Source organism: Lathyrus oleraceus, chromosome 5, assembly GCF_024323335.1.
Source record: "Lathyrus oleraceus cultivar Zhongwan6 chromosome 5, CAAS_Psat_ZW6_1.0, whole genome shotgun sequence".
NCBI classification, from domain to species: domain Eukaryota; kingdom Viridiplantae; phylum Streptophyta; class Magnoliopsida; order Fabales; family Fabaceae; genus Lathyrus; species Lathyrus oleraceus.
Window position 1 is genome coordinate 270,102,358 of NC_066583.1, and position 22,733 is coordinate 270,125,090.

Below are 22,733 nucleotides of genomic sequence, written 5' to 3' on the forward strand. Positions count from 1 at the left end.
AAGTTTAAAAATTAAAAAACTATTAAGATTTTAATATTTAAAAATCTCACCTATATGTATAAAATAACTAGTAATCTCATCTTTCCATTACGTAGGTTCTCATTTCTTCCACCATAGTCATCAATGGTTTAATCTTTGATTCAAGAATTACACTATTAAATGCTTATGAAATGTTTATAAGAACAAAGTCACATTTTGTATAAGTCATAAACAGTTATTTACTCCAAAACCTGGGTGTAGTCTTCATTGAAAAGTCTATTCATTCACCACTCTCATTGTCTTCATTTCTCTTTTCCATGTCCGTGGATAAGTTGATTTTGCAGCATTCCTTTTTTTTATAAACATATTTCTAGAAAACTTCTTCCTAAAGTTATTATACAAGTGCCTCACACAAAACCTTTGTTCAACACCAGGTAGAAGCTTATCCATAGCACGTAAAAGACCTTGTAATACAACATAAAATACAGGAATACAATTATAATTACAATAAAACATAAATAATATTGAAACGTGCAATACTATATGCCTTTTGTTGATCAGAAATGAAAGTGTAGGAAAGACATGCATTCCCACCTCCAAGATTATCAAACAGAAGTTCCAAAAACCATGTCAATCTATCATTTGTTTTCCCTTCAACAACATCAAATGTTATTGGCAACATCTAATCATTGGAATCTATATCAATGGCTGCCAATTTTCGTCCTCCACAAAGACCCTTTAAAAAGCATTAATCAAGACCAATAACTTGTCTACAAAACTTGAAATTCTCTTTACATGATGCATAACATATGTTCAATCTTCTTAAATGAGGTCTTATATCACCAATTCCTTCTTGCATAGGTTGGACATTTAACTTGATTGTTGACCCATGGTTTTCTCTTAGAGTTTCATGATGATATTCATAAATTCTATTGTAATAATCCCCTATGAATGAACCATCTACCATGTCTCTTGTTGCAAATCTTTCCCTAATTTCTTTTGTCTTATTGATCCCTACATTCCACTTCCTTTGTGCATTTTTCTTTATATCCATAATCTTCAACATAAGATTATTTTTTAAGTAATTTTGAACCCACTTATTCAACACTTTGTAGTCATCAACTTGATATTATAATTTCTACTACAATTGTGAGTGTCAATTACTTTCCTAAGTTGCCAAGATTCTTCTTTGGCCAACTTGGCACAATATGCTTCCCACTCATAATCCTCTATACATATAACCCTAACCCTTTTTTGTCATTTTTAGTGAACTTTAGCTTCCTACCAGACTGGACAACATAGGTTGTTATTGCTTCCTTAAAATCACATTTGGTACTAAAATATGTTTCTAACTCTCACTTATAATTAGTCATGTCTTTCTGCAACTTGAAAATTGGATACTTATTCTTAGTTGTTCCACTATTCTCATCACTTTCACATCCACTTTCCATCTACTGACTATCATTTTCACTCCCACTAACTTCCCATTTGGGTTACATTCTTCCCACTTGTGGTTCTTTTTATTGCTAGTACCCTTTTTAGCATTGTCATAATCAGTTAAATGATCAATTTCCTCATCCATAAAATCATCACTATCATCACAACCATCAAATTTAATTTTCAATGTACTATCATACTTAAAACTCTCATCCTCTATATCATTAGAATTTACATAACCAACCATGCCACCCTCATTCTTCACACATGCATCACTCTCATTAGTGTGCAACCCATCACACACCTTACCATCCTTCCCTTCACCATCTTGAACACCATCATGTTATCGCCCACCTTCTTGAACACCAACGCCCTACACATCATCATGTTGTCCTTCACCATGCTGAACACCACCACCCTATACACCATCATCCTAAACCTCACAACCTTGCACCTCACAATCCTCTCTAATTGTTTCTTCAGAATGTTTAGCAAGCAAATTTTCTTCCTCTTTAAGATTTATAATGTCCTCAAGATTTAGTTCTTCTTTCTTAAGAGAACCCTCATAAAACTCAGGCTCAGACATATCATGTTGTATATAAATAACAACACTCAAATGCACCTTACAAAGAGTTCAACATATCTAATGTACCTATGTCATCAATCAAAATATTCATCCCAAATGTTGGGTCCTTGTACCATATTGTATCTATTTCCCTAATACATAGTTCCTTCACAATACCTACCAACTTAAAATACCTCTACATGTCAACATCAGTTTTAAATTAGTAACTATTTCTCCTTAATATACAATTAGTTCATTATCCAAAAATGAACCACCATGATGAATCAACAAAAAAAAATCTTATTCCATTACTACCTATGTCCAACAAAATTATAATTAGAAAGGGGGTGAAAAATCAGGATAACCTTCAAACCTAAAACTAAAACTTAACATAGAGCTATGCATAAATACTAAAACCTAAAACTGAAAACAAAAAAACCTAAAACCTGAAAAACCCTAAATAGTTGAAAAAATAATCCTAAAACCTAAAACAGATAACAATTGAAAACGAAAAAAATTCTAATAACAGTTGAAAATGAAAAAAACCCTAAAACCAAAATTATAAATGGGATACAAATTAGTAACCGGTTTGAAAACTGAATCTTCAAATGCGCCTTCATACTCGTGTTCCCTAGAAAATGCTCTACTCACCTTAGATTTCGCCTAAACACTTATTCTCTCCAACGTTTTCATCGTCTTCTCCATGAGCTATTCCTCTGCTAGCCTTTTGTGAGTGGAAAAATGAAAAAGAGAAATCAGGTCTTTCCCTTTATTCAATTAGACGTGTTGTGTTCTTATAATTTAGTCTCCACATCAGCGTCAAGTGTACATGACGTGACTACTATATTTGACTTTGACTAATAGAGCTAACATAAATGACAAATGTGACACTGTTTGAAGAAATGAATAATCAAATTGGTCATTTTAAAATTTAAAAGACCAAAAGCGACACCAAAGTAAAGATAAAGGACGAAAAAAGATATTTAGCAAAAACATGCATAAAATTTTCACAAGATTAATTTTGAAATTATATATATATATATATATATATATATATATATATATATATATATATATATATATATATATATATATATATATATATATATATATATATATATATATATATATATATATATATATCACAAAGATAACTGTCATTTGTCATTTAATCATATCATATAAATATCATGTCAATATGATGTGTCTATCATAATAAAATAATGTTAGCATTTTTTCATGCGTGTAACTTTGAAGTGAAATTTAAAGATCATATCATCCATCAAATCAGACAGATCCATAATACTTAATGACAGAGAAATAAAAAGGGATGTAATCCATTGAATTTTAAAAAGGGATGTTGTTTTAAAAAAGTTTGGTTCTGCAACTATCCTTGAGTTTTGATGATAACAAAACTTATTTTGTATAGAGAGCAATTTTGTACTCTAACTATGTTGTTAAGTTTGCAGATCAGAGAAAACATGTTCAGACTCTGAAGAAGTCAACTATGGACTCGAAACTATAGATTCACTATGAACCAAAGGAAGATCAAATGAGTGTTTAAATACAAGTCAAGCATCTGAATTACCAAGTCAATGCTTCTGCAAAGAAACTGTCTAGAATGACTCTGAAAATGACTCTGATAATCCAACCCTCTGAAGTCTCAGGATTCACAACTCTATAGACTCTGAAGTCTTATTCTCATAGATTCTGAAGACAGGCTCTGAACTTTATTCAAGCTTCATGAACTTATATACGAAGCCGCTGAATATAAGTTAATGTCTAAAAGTGAACAACTAAAAGAAACGACAGAAGTACAAAAGTAAATATCCTTTCCACTGAAAATCACGAAACATATTATACTCTATACCTTGTAGGTTGCTTAAGCCCCATCATCCTCACCAAATCTATGTATCAAGTGCCACTCTAATATTGTAGAATGATGTGACCTTCATACAATTGTTATATTGAGGATATTTCAACTTCAGCCTCCAACAGATCTATTCTTCCCTATATAAAGATGTCTTGGAAGTTTGGAAATATTACAACATTACACAACACTATATAATATTGATCGAACACTCATACATGAGAAAGAAAAAGGAAAGCGTTTAAAGCTAAGAACTCTATCATTCTAACAATTAGAAAATTTTATTGAAATGTTTTCTTAAGTGTAATACTTTATTTAAACTTGTGTATCTGCTTATTTTTAGAAGTATCTCGTAAACACAACATTGTTTATATTAACATTTGGTTAATTTTCTTAAGATACTAAGTTATAGTCAAAATTCTCAACAAGTCATTGACGGTTAGTCTATGAGTCATATTTCCTTGAGAGACTAGGTTATAGTCAAAATTCTCAAGAAGTCTTAGAAAAGTTGTCTTTGAGTTTTGTAATCAGTTTGATTATTGGATTGAGTCCTTATTGAGAAGGAGAAATCACTCAGACGGGTGGACTGAACATAACTTCTTTAACATTGAACCAGGATAAGAACACTTATGTTATTTATCTTTGTCTTATCTTTCCTGTTTGAATTCTTGGGTTGCAAAAAGTTTTAAATATAGAAACCTAATTCAAACTCCCATTTCTTGTGTTTGTTGAACCTTCTATTGGAATCAGAGCTCCGATTCTGGTATTGACTTTGTGTCAAACACTTAACCGTTTCAGATAAAGATCTTTTTTTTTTAAAACACGGAATAGCATATGCAAACAATGATAAAGATCATTACTCTGCAAAATCTCCAATATTTGCTGGAGAAAAGTTTAAATATTGGAAAGATAGAATCAGAAGTTTCTTCATTGGTTGTGATGTTGATTTATGGGATATGGAAATAGATGGTTATAGGCATTCTACATATGCAGATGGTACTAAGCTTGAAAGAAGAAAAATGAATTAAGAACAAAAAAAGGATCACATGAATCATCATAGATCCAAAAGTTTATTGTTGAATGTTATTTCCTACTCAGAGTATGAACAAATAACAAATAGAGACTCTACTAAGCTTATATTTGATTCTTTAAAATGTCTCATGAATGAAATGAATAGGTTAAAGAAACTAAAGTCTTGGCTTTAATCCAGGAGTATGAATCTTTCAAAATGAAAGAGGATGAAATTATTGAGGATATATTATTAATCTTTCTAACTCTAATAGATGGATTAAAATTTCTGAATAAAGGCTATACCACTTCAGATCATGTTAATAAAATCATCAAAAGTCTGCCTAAGAAATGGAGACGAATGGTGACAGCACTAAAGGTGACAAAAGATCTGAATAAAATGAATCTGAAGGAGCTTATAAGTTCTCTAAGGAGTTATGAGATTGAGCTTGAAAAGTATGAGCCTCAAAAGAAAGTCAAGTATGTGGCTATGAAGTCCAAAAGCAAGAATGAGAAGGCCAAAGTTGTTCAAGCTAAAGAATAAGAGTCTGAAGAAAGCTCCGAAGAAGAAGATGAGATGTCCATACTCTCCATAAGGGTCAAACAACTCCGGAAGAATAAATAGAAAAAGTTTAGAGGCTAGAGAAGAACAAGTGAACAATTTGAGTCAACCTATGGGTAGAAAAAGTCTGGAGTTGGCAAGGATGTTACCTGCTTTGAGTGAAAACAACCTAGACATTACAAAAATGAGTGTCCCAAACTCATGCCTAAAAAGAAATTCTTCATAGAGAAGAAGAAGGTTCTAATTTTAACATGGGATGACTTATTAGCTTCTGAAGATGATTCTGAAGAAGAGCAGACTAATGTGACTCTGAAGGCTAGCACAAAAGCATCTGAATCAAGATCAGATTCAGAATGAGACTCAGACTCTGACGAGGTATTTTCTAACCTAACTCGCTCTGAAGTAGAGTCTTGTCTTACTGAAATTCTTGAAAAATATTAGAGTCTTCATAACAAATTTAAGGATTTGAAACAAATTCATGAAGCTAACTCTGAAGCCCATAGTGAGCTGAAGAAAGAAAACTCCACTCTAAAAGAAAAGATTTGTAATCTTGAAAAAGATACTCTGCCCTCAAAAGCAAGAGTAAAGAAATTGAAAAAGAGATTCTTTCAGAAGCCCCCTTGGACTCTGAATCTATCATTAAGAAACATGACATAACTTTTCAAACATTTCTTGCACGAAACATAGACATAAGCAAAATGGCTTCTATGATCTCTGGAGTAAGCAGAAATGGGAAGAGATGTCTTGGTTATATGCCACCTAAAAATTCTAGGGTCAAACCTAATTCAAAATAGAAGGCAACTAAAGCAAAACCTATATACTCCCATTTCACTTATGGGCACACACATGATAATTCTGCACAAAAACCCTGGGTTAAGAAAAGCTTTGGGAGAACTAACAAGAAAGGACCCCAAAAGATATGGGTACCTAGAGATAAAATAATCTATATTGTAGAAATCCTTAACGACCAAGTTGAAACACCAATCTTGGCACTGGACTCTGGATGCTTACATCACATGTCGGGAAGAAGGCATATGTTCCAAAGTTTGGAACTTAAGCCTGAAGGCAATGTCGGTTTTAGAGGAAATCAAAAGGGTAAGATAATTGGCTCTGGAACTATTGGAAATGACTCAGTCCCTTCTATTAATAATGTTTTATTAGTTAAAAGATTAATGCATAATCTTTTGTCCATAAGTCAATTAAGTGATAATGGTTATTATATTAGCTTTAATCAACAGTCATGCAAGGTTGTTAGCTAGAAGGATGGATTTGTACTCTTCAATGGAAAGAGGAAAAATAACATTTATAAAATTAGACTTTTTGATTTAGAAAATAAAAATGTTAAATACCTCATGTCTGTGAACTAAGAGAAATGGACTTGACATATACGGTTAGGTCATGTTAGCATGAGAAGAATCTTAAAGCTAAACAAGCTAAACTTAGTCAGAGGCCTTCCAAATCTGAAGTTTGCTTCTAATTCTCTTTGTGAGGCATGCCAAAAGGCAAGTTTTCAAAAACTTTTTTCAAAGATAAATATGTTGTTTCAACCTCTAGGCCTTTGGAGCTTTTGCACATTGACTTTTTTGGATATGTGAAAATAGCCTCTGTTAATGGAAACAAGTATGGATTAGTCATCATTGATGACTACAACAGGTGGACTTGATTAAAGTTTCTAAAACACAAGGATGAGTCACATTCTGTGTTTGCTACTTTTTGTTCCCAAGTGCAAAATGAAAAAGAATTTAAGATTGTTAAAGTCATAAGTGATCATGGTGGAGAATTTGAAAACAAAAACTTTGAAGAACTTTTTGATGAAAATGACATTTCCCATGATTTCTCTTGCCCTAGAAATCCTCAATAGAATGGAGTTGTAGAGAGGAAAAATCACACTTTGCAAGAAATGTCCAGAACCATGATCAATGAAACTAATGTTGATAAACACTTATGAGAACAAGTAGTCAACACAGCGTGTTACATTCTTTATAAGATCTATTATGGGTAAGACTCCTTATGAATTATAGAAGAATAGAAAACCCAACATTTCATATTTTCATCCTTTTGGTTGTTCATGTCTTATTTTAAACACTAAAGAGAACTTAAACAAGTTTGACTCCAAATAAAAAAATGTATCACGTTAGGATACTCTGAATGCTTAAAAGGCTACATAGTATACAACACTAAAACACGAATTATTGAGGAGTCAGTTCATATTAAGTTTGATGATAAGCTTGATGTTAAAATGTCAAAGCTAGTTGATAAGTTTGTAGATCTGGAGATTAGCTACTCATACCTTGAAGGCAAAGAATCTAAAGAAAAAGACTCTGAAGGCACTCAACCTAAGATTGCTCAATCAGAATCAGAAGTTGTTGACACACCAGCTCCTCTGAGGAAACATAGGAAAAGATTTGCACATCCGGAGGAGTTGATTATGGGAGATAAGACATAACCCATCATAACTAGATCCTCATTCAAACCATCTGAAGAAATGCTTCCAGGTTTGATGTCCCTTATAGGTCCCACTTCCATTGATGAAGTACTTTTGTACATGAACTAAATTCTGGCAATGCAAGATGCATTAAATCAATTCTCCATAAATGATGTATGAGATCTTGTGCCAAGACCCAAAGTAACTCATGTTATTGGAACTAAATGGGTCTTCAGAAACAAGGTGAGCGATCAAGGAGAAGTGGTAAGAAATAAATCCAGACTGGTTGCACAAGGCTATATTAAATAAGAAGGAATTGACTATACTGAAACCATTGCACTAGTGGCCAGGTTAGAATCTATCTGTCTCTTAATTTCTTTTGCTATAAATTATAACATCATTCAATATTAGATGAATGTTAAGAGGGAATTTCTGAACGGTTACATTACTGAGGAAGTTTATGTGCATCAACCTCCTGTTTCTGAAAATCACAAAAACCTATATTTTGTTTATAAACTCAAAAATCTTTGTATAGTCTGAAACAAACTCATAAAGCATGGTATGAAAGACTAAGCAATTTTATTTTGAAAATTATTTTACAAGAGGGAAGGTTGATACAACTTTGTTTTGATACAAAAATGATATATTAATTGTGCAAATTCATGTTAATGATATTATCTTTGGTTCTGGTAATACCACTCTTTGCATAGAATTTTCTGAGTCTATGTAGGCAGAATTTGAGATGAGTCTGATGGAAGAATTAAAGTATTTATAGGGATTTAGATCAACCAAATTTCAGAAGGAACATACATACATCAAAGCAATTATACAAGGGAACTTCTGAAGAAGTTTGACTTGTCAAAGTGCAAACCAGCAAAGACTCCAATACATCCAACGTGCATTCTGGAGAAATATGAAAGCAAACAGGTAGAACAAAAGGTATATAAAGGTATGATTGATTCTCTCTTATAATTGAATGCTTCTAGGTCTGATATTTTATTCAGCAAATGTCTATGTGCTAGGTTCTAATCAGATCCTAGAGAATCACACTTAACAAAAGTTAAGAGGATCTTTAGATATCTGAAAGGTATCACTAACCTTGGCTTGATTTATACAAAATCCAAAGAGTACAAGTTAGTAGGTTATTGAGGTGCTAATTGATGTTCAGTAATCAAAAGTAAGTATGTTATATCGTATCCACATGGGCTGATGTGATATTACTGCCTTTCAACAGATAATAATGTTTTAAGTGTAATTTTAAAAGGTATTTTGTTTGTAAATATCATAGAATGTAAGAAACAGTAAATGATAAAATGAATTTCTCAGATAATCAAACATGTTGGGATTGGATTTCATCCGCCGAATGCACATGTATTCATTGATCACTTTTATATATAACCTGAATGTTTATTCTTATCATCACATATCACTCATTACAATGTTTATGTCTAAACTTCTGCCGAGATTTCTACCAGATTGTTTAATCGATGATTTCTCAATCTATTAAACAATCAAGAAGAATTAAAACCAATACTTTGAGTGGATATTGAACTCTAACCATATGTCTAGCAATTAGAGTTTAATAGAATGTTATCCTAGATCAAGATTCGAAAGTATTTTTCAATAACAATTCTAATCCAAGAATTTAATCGTTAAAATAAATATAACATTTAATAATCATAAACAATTGGATTATATAATACTATGATGAATAAATATATATACGGTTCGATGAATTACATTCAATCCTAACACAAGAGGATGATTTAGCTATCCATAATCATGGTAGCTTGATACAAAATGGAGGAAGTGAGATGAATCAACAACAAATGTGATTTCCCGATAATTTGATGTGTATCCAGCTCGTATCCTACAACGTTCCTTTCTTCTCACTATTCTATGCTTGTTCTGTCTAAAATAATAAACCAGATCCCTATTGTAAAGTTTCTACTTCTATTTATAGCAATGTTGTCCTTCTACTTTCACTTAGCGAGGATGTCTCGCTTAGTAAACCGTCCTTTCTTCATCCTTAAGCAATTTCAAACCGTATTTTTGAAACCGCCAAACTTCGCTTAGCGAGAGGAGGCTCGCTAAGCGAAATCTCCTGCTACTTCGTCGCTAAGAGAGAATGCTGACTTTTGATTCCATTTCTCTTTGTTAGTTACTCGCTGCCTCTCGCTAAGTGAACATGCCAATTTCTACACTTTGATTTTTATTCTGCCTTGTTTCTCTTTTGGCTCGCTTAGCGAACCTGCATTGGCCTTGCTTCTTACTCTCCTAATGAATATGCTTAACTCATCTTGTTTCTTTGTGTCTTCATTTTGATAGATTGCATTGATTCCTACACAATAATCAAAAGATCAAAGGACACTACCAATTGTGTAGCACAAGTTAATTCTAAGTGATAATTGGTTGATTTAATGCTAGAACATGTTAGTGAAAGCCTATAAGTACCAATTTTTCATATGCAATTATAGCATCTTTTGGAACTTTATCACTGAATATGCTAGAGATTGACTAGAAAGGAAGAACACCAATGGAAGATGTCAGTTTCTTGGTCCAATAAGAGATAGTAACAATATCATTGTCAATAGCAGAAGTTGAATACATTGAAGCATCTGGATGCAGCACTCAGATACTCTAGATGAAAAGTCAGCTAAAAGACTATCAACTTTATTAGAGTAATATTCTTATTCTCTGTGATAATACTTATGCAATTTGTTTATCCAAGAATCCAATTTTGCACTCCATAGCTAAAGACATTAAGACTAAACACAATTTTATAAGAGATTATGTTCAGAAGGGTGTAACTAATTTAAAATTTATAGATACAGACCATCAATGAGCTGATATCTTCACAAAACCCCATGCCGTAGATAAATTTGTTTTTATTTTGAAAATTTTGAGAATGGAACTTTGTCCAGAATAAAACAATTTTTTTCTAAATATGTGTAGACTCTAGAGAGTCAAAATATGATTTTGAGTTAATTTGACTCTGAACCAGTTAGCCCTCAAAAGTTAGGAGGCTCTCTGGGTCAAAAGGTCCAAAGTCAGAACCCATATGGGATTTTCTGTCTTCTGGACTCTGAGTTTTTGTTACTAATGGTGGAAATTAAGCATTGCTCATGTGACTCTAAATTAAGATAGTTGTCATACATTTAGCCATCTAAACGTTTGAAGTGACCCATTGGGATACTATATTTCTTGGGAAAAGATAAAATCATTTCACTCACCTCCCTTGTCAGCTTGCGTGTGTGTTCAAATTTTTTAATTATTATTTTGTTTTAAACCCACGATTCACTCACTTCTCACACACAACAAAACTCATATGAAATGGTTGAAAACATATCTATAAACACCAATGGATAAATCAAAATATACTAGTAGAAAGAAACTCTAATCAAAAGATATGAGGAAAGGATAGGTTTTTATTGCTCAGAAAACATTACAAGATTCAAAATCATTTCAAAAGCAAGAAAAATCACTACAAATATCACAACACTCAGATTACATTAGGATGAAAACCACCCATTCCAAGGAAGGTCATCCATCCCTCATCAGTATCTGATTTTCACTATCTTCAATTGGATTTCTCTTCTTGTTGAGGTTCTTCATTCCTGTAACTAAAATTCTTCCCACATAAGCACCAACAGATGAACCAATGTGTGTTTTGGAACCTTCAGAGGACTTATGCATATCATCTTTTTTATTTTTCTTCTCAACATCTTTGGGTTGTCCAATGGCATTGTTAATTTCTTTATAATAACCCTTCTTAGCATTCTTTGATGAATTACTCATGCTTAGAGAGAAATGGAAAATAACTACATGAAAAAGATACGATTGTGATCCTGCTTGTTATGAAGTCTCCTTTATATAGAGATGTCACGCCATAAAAATTACAGAGTCGCCACCGAACTTTATTTATTCCAAAGGAAAGGGAAAATATTGATAAAACCCTTAAAATAAAAAGAAGATGGTTATCACAACCAAATCCGAGTTCGAAAGACGGTTATGCAAGGGAAAGGTATTAGCACCCCTCACTACTGTTGTACTCAACGGGAACCATTTTGATTGTTTTGCGCGGATAGGTATTATTATCTAAAGGTTACTTGTGTTAGGTTTTAATCAAGGTAAAAAAATAAGTTTTTAATTAATGTGTTCGCCAAGATTTCAAAATCATGTGCCTATGTATTCCCATAGTACAATTAGAAAATAAGTCTCATAGTTTGTGGTGTAGAAAATAAGTATTTGTTGGTTGTTTTTTTTGAACGATGTTAACGTTCATGCTTTAGCAGTTAAACGTTGCGTGTGTACTCGCGCGTGAGAGGTTTAAGAATTTTTTGTATTAGGGTAGAATGGAAATAACATGTCCTTTATGAAAAGTTTTGAATGTCCTAAGGCGAGAAAATTGAATTTTGATTGGTTGTGATTGATTTTAGTCTGGAGATGAATATTCAGACAGGGAGCTCTACAGTGTTTGAACATTCGAGAAGAGAGAGTCTACATCCTCCTCCTTTTTCTTCCTTTAATTATGAAAAATTTCCCTGATTTGAATTGCACTAAAGTTTATGAATGAAGGTGAATACTTTGAACAACTAGGTCATTCGTCCTGTATCTAAAGATATTCAGAATAAGGATAGGAATACACCCCTTTATTCCTTCTCCATTTCTTAAGGCTCATGGTGCATAATTTACATAGTATTTTTTTAAAGTATTTTAGGTTTATTTGCAAAAAGAATCTTAGTTTGACATGATTAAAATGGGAAATCCCTAATATAGTCATGCAATTGTTTATCTATTTTCTAGGGTTTTGATCATACAATTAACTAATAAAAAAGATTAATTAACATGGCTAATGTCCTAAAGTTATCAACTTAATTAATTAATCAAAATGATTTTAATCAATTAATTAAATCAAAAGAGGGATCATGCAAGGAAAATCTAGGTCAACCACAATCCATACAAACCAAGAAGTGACCATCATAGAAATCATGAAAATTTTAAAGGAAATGAAGAGAAATCAAGATTAATGCCATAAAAACCCTAATTTCTAATATAATTATAATCTAGTCCTAATTGAGAAAAATAATCCTAAACTTATATAAGACTAAAACCTAATTATAACTAGATGTCATTTTGATAAAAAAAGATTAAAAAAGAAATTCTTAAGAAAAAAGAAATAAATAAAACCATAATGCCAGGGGTGTAGAGAGAAGAGTTGATGTGTGAATAGCAATTGGGCACATGGCCCATGGTCACTTGGCCCAAGTTATTCTTGTTATTGATTTTATTTCTAAGAAGGGGTGTAACATGAAATGAAGGGTGTAGATAAGTGAAATAATGTTGCTTAGAATTATTTTCATTATTAAATCCAACAACAATTAATAATGACATTTTAAAACAAGAATAATTAAAAAGGAAATAGAAAAAGAATAAAAGTAATAATGTAAAAACAAATGTAGGATGGAAAATAAAACATTCAGAATGGCTTCACACACACGAACTTATTTATATAAGTGATGACAGTCCGTCATTACATATATCTAGTCGAAGAATAGGAGTAAAGCAAGTGAAAGTCAAACAAATATGTGGAAGAATGACCAAAAAATGAAGGAAAAATAGTCAAGTGTGCAAATTGTGAATTTATTGAAAATTTAAGTGAAATAGGAGCAAAAATGACTGAAGCTTCGGAAATAATTATATCCACCATCGGGCACACGATATAACATTAAAAGCTGCATCGCACGCGCAATGTAAGTTATCACGCGCGCAATGGTCACTTTGCTGGGTCTTTTTCTGACGCGTTCTAGTCCATTCTGACGCCATTAAAAGGATGGGATTTTCTGCATTTTCATAAGGGTTACGATTCTGGGAGATTGAAGCATGAATTTGAGAGGACAAGTGGTGATTTTTGGAGCCTTTGAAGCCATTGGAGGCCATCTCTTCAAGGGACTTCTTATGTTATCTTTGTTTATCAATTGTGGTAATTTTAATTACACTATGGGTAATTAAATTCTTCTAGGTTAGGTTGTGTTATGATGAACCTATTTCTCAATTGTTGGATTCTCTGTTGATTTGACTACTGTATGAACCTATTGATCTATAATCTTATTCAATTGTTACTTGTTTGCAATGCTTTTTATATGAGATACTCTTTTAATTTGATTTTGAGCACATAGGGAATACTGACCATTAGTCTATGTGTTGAACCTAGGGATATTGTTGTACTTATGCTGGTTGAATATGTATAGGAGACCCTGAGTAGTGGCATAAAGAATTAACGTTTTTACATCACCTAACCCTGCTTGCGATGTCGGACTAGGAATAGAAAGCTCCGAGTAGTGGTTAGTGAGTTATTTCATGAGGGATCGATTTTAATGGTTTTGTTAATTCACCGTGAGGTTATAATGATTAGATAATTCATACAGAGCATCGAACATCAACAAGAGAGGAATAGGGGATTCTAACACACAACCTGACCGCTTTCGTGACATTGTTTTCTCGTTTTTCACACTGAAACTCGAACCCCCCTTTTTAATTAGTTTTATAAATTGCAAATATTTTATCTTGCTAGCAGGCAGTCCTTGTGGATTCGATCTTTTTTATTACTTCGAAATTATCGATACACTTGCAGAGAAGTCATTAAGTTTTTTATAGAGCTAATGTGAGCCAGGTACAAACACTTAGGTGTGATTTTTATGGATGAGAACATGCGAATGGAAGATGTTCGTTGGAAGGGACAAGTGAGGAAGTCCAATTTGCAGGTTTTCAAAAGAGTTACCTGTATTCAAACATATACAATCCGGGTTGAAAAGATCACCCAAATTTCCGTTGGAATAATAATCAGAATTTAAATGCCAACCAAGGGATGTAACAAAGCCAACAATCTTCGTTTCAAATGAAGCCATCACAGTTGGAAGAGACTTTGCAGAAACCATGATGTATCAATCGTGAATTTGGAGACTCAGATTGGTCAATTATCCAAAAAAATAGTTGCTTTACCAAGCTCAAGTGCAGGATTCACCGGTAACACTGTTGATAATCCTAAGAATGAAACATGCAAGGTTGGGGATTTTTTTTTTTGGGATGGTTACTAGTAAGGAGGAAGCTCAAAAAGTTAAAGAGGATAAAATTGAAGAAAAGGAAAGGGAAATTGAAAAGGAGGAGAGTGAGAATCAATGTGATTAAGAGGAAAGATGAGTCACCCTTGATCAATTTATAGATAAAAATTCTCCTTGAAAGAGAACAAAGGATCAAATTCTGAATAAACTAAACTCACAGTTACCAGATTACATAAAACTACCATATCCCATCATTAAGAAGAAACTGGTACATGAGGATGAGATTGAAGTGTTTGAAAAATTTTAAGAAGTGTTGAGACAACTTCATGTAAGTATCTCTTTTTATGAAATTTTAGAGATAATTCCCAAATTTTCTAAGTTTATGCAAGTATTGGTGAAAGGTGGAAAGCAAAAGTTGACTCAAGGAATGGTCAACATGACAGAGAAAGAGGAGACAACAAAATCGTCGAAAGTTCCACCAAAGATGAAGGATCCAAGGGAGTTCAACATCACTTGCACCATTGGGGGATGAAAATACCACATGCTTTATGTGACTTAGGATCGAGCATCAATGTCATACCACTGAGCAAATTTAAAGAATTGGAGATATGAGAGATCGTACCGAGCAATATGACACTCACTTTGGCCGATTCATCAGTGACTTGTGTAACATCCTTTATTTTAATTAATTAAGTTGAACTTCATATTCTTAATAAACTAAAATTTAAGAATTTGTGTCTTGCCATGGTTAGCATTGTAGAAATTAAATTGAATGAATATATTAGATAATCTTAAAGTTAAGAGCAAGTGTGTTGTTGTTGTTCTTTTAAATTAAATTTGAATGAATATATATTAATTATTATAAAATATAATCATAGATGGTGTTGTTATTTTATAAATTAAGTGTTAATGAAAATATTATTAATTTATTAACTTGATTGATCAATCAATTTATTGTTAATAATAATAATAATGATATACGTGAATTAATCAAATATGATAATAATAATAATAATATTATTAATAATGATAATAAGGTGATGTTGATGAATTAGTGTCATATGAGTAAATTTGAATAAAATAAATTTAATAGTATAGGTTGAAATTTGTGTTGAATATTATAGGCCACACAAATTAAAATAGTTAGTAATGTATTATAATTATCCGTGGGTGCTAGTGGAAAAATTAAATTGGTGACTAAGTGGTATTGGTTCCTAAAAATGTGGGTGATTGGCTTAAGTGTGAATAGAAAAAGTCACAGTTGTTCCTATATTTTTTCAGACTAATTGTTTTAACCGGTGTAATTCTCGTCCTCTTTTCTCTTTACTTTCAACTTTATAAAAATATCTCTTAACTCAATTTCCTCTTTCACACAACAAAATATCCGGTCTAGAATTTTCCAATCCACAAATGATATACCACAAAATAGTCAGATTCTCCTCACTATCACATATTTTGTCCACTATTAAACTTAAAATAACTATAAGAAAAATATAAGCATTAATATATTAATATTTCCTGTGTGAAATTATTTTGTCCACTATGTTTATAACCTGTGTGAAATTAATTTGAATTTAATTTACTCTGGTTTCGTTTCCACTATGAGTACACCCTTATGTTGCTATTAATTTAAAAAAAAATTGGGTGCGAAGACTCTGTTTGGATTACTATGTCAATAATAATTATTTTAAAATATATTGATGTAACGTTGAATTCTAAACAAAGAAAAAGAAGGAAATTTATTACTATGAATAACGATCCGTGGTTAGTGATGGTAATGGAGTGTTACGTCACTCACGGTTAGGCTATTATTTATATGTATGGTACAAATCATGATATTACATTTAGGTGCATGAAAAATAAAACAATATACGAATAAGTGTGACTTGTATATAATATATGAATAAGTGTGACTTGTGTGGAATAACCTAAGTGAAATATAAATCGATAAATGCATATATAATAGACTAGTTACTGGTAAATAATATTGTCGGAGATTAGTTTTATACCTTTGAGACATGCATCATATAAGATTTGTTAGAGCCAATGTGTTTTGTCGTTATGGTAAGTTTGATATTTTTTTACCTTTTTGGCAGTAGCCTTTGTGGTAAATTTGACACTTTTTAGGCATTTGTGGCAGGAACTTGTGTGATAATTCTCCATTGGAATGAGTTTTGCATATCCAAATCATTTTTGTCTCATATAGTGTTGTTGGTCACATTTCATCCCTCATAAAATAAACAATTACATAAAAAAATGTTAAATATATTTTGATGGGCGAAGTTTTGTTATTGTTTTATGATATTTTTTTATGATATTTTTTTATGGTGAGTATGATTCAAAGTGGATATGGAATTTGACCTTCACAATTAAGTCGTTACGATACACTATTTTATTTCACTTATTGTTAGTATTTGAACTCTTTTAGAAATGAGGATATGGATGTCCTTCCGCTAGGAATTTCAGACAAACTATTTCTAAATTTTATCAATTCTATTATTCTCTGAATTTTATTTTAATTATCGTCATAATTATTCCATCTTATAATTAAAGAGAAAAAAAACAGCCGCATTTCTAATAGCATTTTAAATAATATCTTTGATACAATCTGGGATATTACAACTCGCCTGCTTGGTATTGTATAAGATGTTCTAGTTCATGTCGATGGTTTGACCTTCCCTGCAAACTTTGTGGTGATCGACATGAAAAATGATTCTGAAGGGTCAGTAATTCTCGGGCGCCCATTCCTGGCAATCAGGAAGGCAAAAATAGATGCAGAGACATGTGAATTGATTTTAAAGTTTAATAAGGATAAGTGGTGTTTAATGCATATCAATGGACTTTATATGTGAAAGATCTTGAGACATGCTATCAATTGAAAGAGAAAGGTAGTAAAGTTCATAAGAGAATGAAAAAAGGAGTTTTTACCGGTGTGAGGGTATCCCTTGCGCCTGACGTGTTTTGAGAATGAGTCGTCAAGCTATTGGCGGAAAAGAAGCGCTGGATGAGAGGCAACCATTATTTTTAATTAGTTTTTGTTTTACATAATTTATTTTATTTTATTCAAGACTATACCAAGAGGAAGTAACTATTCAAGCATAAATTTTCCATGAAAATCTCAAGTATCTTTAATAGACAAGTTTGTAGTTGTTTTATTTCTTTCAGATTGCAAGTTTTGCACTTTAGCATTGAACTGAGGATCCAAAAGAAACTTGATAATCACAATAGCAACTAGTAACTTGAAGGCGAATGATGAGAAAAGAATCAACGGACTTGTACTCAACCTACATATACCTCATCCAGTAAGGTTTGAGCTAAATATTTTCATTGTTCACTTTTCTTTCTTTATGAGTGTATCCGTGCATTATTCTTTTATCTGGTTTGATCTATTTCCGATTAAGTTATCTGGTTTGAACAATACACTGAGGCAATTTTTTGTTTATAACTTTGAGCCTTTGTAAACCATCATTTAGTAATAGGTATATCCAATTCTAAACACTTTGATCCTAAGCCTTTCTTTCGGCAATGTAGTCTAAAATTCTTAGCCATATTACTCGAAAGATCTTTTCTTTCCACCATCTCTTTAGAGTTAGGTAGAAGTATAGTCTTAAAGTATATGAAAAAAACTAAGTTTTGAGTTGCTCTTGGAAATGAGCAAAATTTTAAGTTTGGGATTTGGGTACTAGATAATATGATCCAAAATTTCAAAAATTGTTGTAAAAATAGAAGTGAAAAAGACACTTCTTCAAAAAATGAATGAGAAAATAAAATAATGATATGATAAGAATGATCGAAACTCTCTAGTACTAGAAAAAATGAACAAAGACGTATGATGGTAGAAGGAGAAATAGGAACCTAAATCCAAAGGTTTAAACCTATTTTCCTAAAAATATCCTACCCTAACATAAGCCAAGTTACAACCTGAAAAATCCTCTAATATGTGTGTTGTAATTTCTATGATGAACTCTATTAGAACATGATCAAGCTAAGTTTAATTGATTTTGTATAATGATTGAGAGATAACCTTATCCATTGAGTGAGTTATAGTTAGTTGAGAGACTGGTTGAGTACTCGTCAATGTTGAGGACTTTTTTCCAAATTCGTCGGATAAAATTTGGGAGCTAGAACAATGGTCAGGTAAAATAAATATTTAATTTGGTGATGTTCGATTGTTATTGTGCGACTTGTTGTCTGTTGAAATATGCAGTTGCAGGCGAATTATTTGAGAACAAGCAACAATTCAAGTTTGGGGTTGTAATAATAGTCCCTCATTGCATATATTTAGTCGAAGAATTGGAGCAAAACAAGTGAAAGTCGAGAAAATATGAGGAAGAATAACCAAAGAATAAAGGAAAAATAACTAAGTGTGCAAATTATGGACTTAGTGAAAATTTGAGTGAAAATGAGAAAAACAGAGTGAAACTTCAAAAATAATTACATCCACCATCGCGTAACATCGCGCACGCGATAGAGCATTAAAAACTGCATCACACGCACGATTGTCACTTTTCTAGGCCTTTTTCTGACATGTTCTGGTCCATTCTGATGACTTTAAAAGGGGATTTTCTACAATTTCACAAGGGTTATGATTTTGGGAGATTGAAGCACGGATTATAGAGCACAAGTAGTGATATTTGGAGCATTTGAAGACATTGAAGGCCATTTCTTCAACGGACTTCTTATGTTATCTTTGTTTATCAATTGTGGTATTTTTAATTACACTATGAATAACTAAATTCTTCTAGGTTAGATTGTATTATGATAAACATGTTTCTCAATTGTTGGATTCTATATTCATTTAACCACTGTATGAACCTATTGATCTATAATCTTATTCAATTGCTTCTTGTTCATAATGCTTTTTATGTGAGATACTTTTTAATATGATTTTGGGCACATATGGAATACTGACCATTAGTCTATCTGTTGGACCTATGGCAGTTGTTGTACTTACGCTGATTGAATAGGGATAAGAGAACCCAATTGGATTGATGAAAGGAGTGAGATGAGAGTCACTAGAGGTCATGTTCCAATGTTTAGGGCCATTGGCCAACTGTTGACCTAAAGTCAATAGTTGACCAAAAAATCAAATGTATCAAATTGTATATTTTTCATTGTACCTTCCCTTTAGGTTTGTGTAGCACACTTTTCTTGTAATGAAACTTGTATTTGAATACTTTGACTTTGTATGTTGACTTTTTTCCCACGTAATACATGACCTTTTGCTTTTTTTCTCTCTAATTCCATGAATAAAAATCTTTAATGTCATGCTTTAATCAATGGCCAATGCAGCTAAAAGAGTAGTAGTGAAATGTGAAAGTCAAGGTAACTTGGTCAAAAAGACAACCTTCCATAGTTGACTTTGACCAAAAATCAACTTGTGATCCAAATGCCTCTTATCTCTCTTTCCTTTCAATTCCATACTTTCATATGATGAATTGATGGATTTCTCACTAGTAAGCACAACAAGACAAAATGTGTGGTTTCATTTGATTACCAATAAAAGGACCCTAATCCAAAAGAATCATCAGATCAAACCATCAATAGTCCAAGTGCTGAGACAATCCACTTTATCTAGTCGAAATCTAAACATCATGAACCTTTAAATGTCACCATATATAAATGAATGAATGACTTACCTAAAATGAATAATTAATAGGAACATATGAAAATAAATAAAAAATCTATAAGTCAGGTGAATTGAATGAGGAGGTAGAGCAAATTTGGGGTATATGATAAGAGAGCGTTGGAATTAAGCAAAGCCTGTTGTATTTAATGAGCTCCAATGAACAAAAGAGAGAGATAATCTTTGGTCTTCAACACACATCTTCCCAAGTTTGACTGTTGCCTACTTGGACCATCTTGAGAACTAAAGAGATGTAATTAACCATTCAAGCCACTTTATCACTATTTTATTTTTCAAAATTACTTTTATTACGTGTCCTTTCAAAATTCTTTTTTAAAAGTTTTTATTGTTGTTCTTTTTCAATGTTCTGTAATAATGTCTTCTGACAAACGTGCTATGTTGTATGCATTGTCTTAAACGTTATTATTGTGGATTTTATAGATAACTGTTGAGTCTACCCTCTTTTTAGCTTTCTACCCTATTTCTTCTTGATCTTTTTAACTCCCCTTCTAACTTTATTTAAACCCATGTTCACCTCTCACTCATCATCATCTCCTGCATTTTCTTTGTTCTTCAATCTATAAAAAATTTATTTTGATTTACATCTTATTATTTTTGATTGATGACAAAGGGAGAGAAAAAGAATATGATTTTGATATATATCAAACTCATAATAAACCCCAACCATGCTATCATGCCTTGAACTTTTATTGAGATTTATTAAATGCTGATTAATACTTCTGAAAAATAATTTTTTTCTAGTCTTAATCTCAGGGGGAACTTTCAAACCTCACTTTGAAGAAGCTAAGAATAATTTTGATAAGTATAAAACTCAGGAGGGCTTACAAACCTAACTCCTATGCTCTATAGATTTGACTATCCAAGTAAAAACTATTCATCAAAATACATGGTTTTGTCATCATAAAAAAGGGAGATTGTTGGAACAAGTTTGGTTCTGCAACTATCCTTGAGTTTTGATGATAACAAAGCTTATTTTGTATAGAGAACAATTTTGTATTCAAACTATTTTGTTAAGTGCGCAGGTCGTTGAAAATAGATTCCGACTCTGAAGAAGTCAACTTTGGACTCTGAACTATAGACGCACTCTGAACCAAAGGAAGATCAAATGCATGTTCAAATACAAGTCAAGCATCTGGATTACCAAGTCAACGCTTCTGCAAAGAAACTATTCATAATGACTCTGATAATTCAAGCCTCTGAAGTCTTGGGATTCTTAACTCTATAGACTCTGAAGTCTTATTCTCACCAGACTCTAGCTTTATTCAAGCTTCATGAACTTATATGTGAAGCCGCTAACTAGAGGTTAAGGTCTAAAAGTCAACGACTGAAATAAGTAACAGAAGTACAAAAGCATTTCCACTGAAAAGCATGAAAAGATTGTACTCTCTACCTCGTAGGTTCCTCACGTCCCATCATCCTTACCAACTCTATGTTGCAAGCGCCACTCTAATATTGTAGAATAAAGTGACCTTCATATAGCTGTTATATTGAGGATATTTTAACTTCACCCTCCAACAGATCTATTCTTTCTTATATAAAGAGGTCTTGGAAGCTTGGAAGGATAATGATATTACACAACACTGAAACATATTGATCAAACACTCATACATGAGAAAGAAAAAGAAAAGTGTTTCACGCTAAGAACTCTATCGTTCTAACACTTAAAACATTTTATTGAAATATTTTCTTAAGTGTAATACTTGTTTGTAACTTGTTTATCTGCTTATTTTTAGAAGCATATTGTAAACACAGTCTTGTGTATCTTAACCTATGGTTAATTTTCTTGAGAGACTAAGTTACAGTCATAATTCTCAAAAAGTTATTGACGGTAGGGGTGTACGTGGGTTGAGTTGGATCGGGTTTGACCTAACCTGTTACCCAACCCGTTCAAACGTTAATGGATTGCGTCCGTCGTCTAACCCACAATTTCATTGTCAAAATCGACCTGAACCGACTCGTTCATCAATGGATTGGGTTGGGTTGGGTTTTAAATAAAAAATATATTTTTTTATGATTCTTTTTGTCGGTTTTAAAATAATGTAACACAACTCAATATAATCATACTTATTTATAACACTCAAATTCAATGAAACACATCATATTATATCTAATAAAATTCATTTATACGACATAACACTTTATAATAGTATAAAATTCAACAAGACACGTTATTTCCATA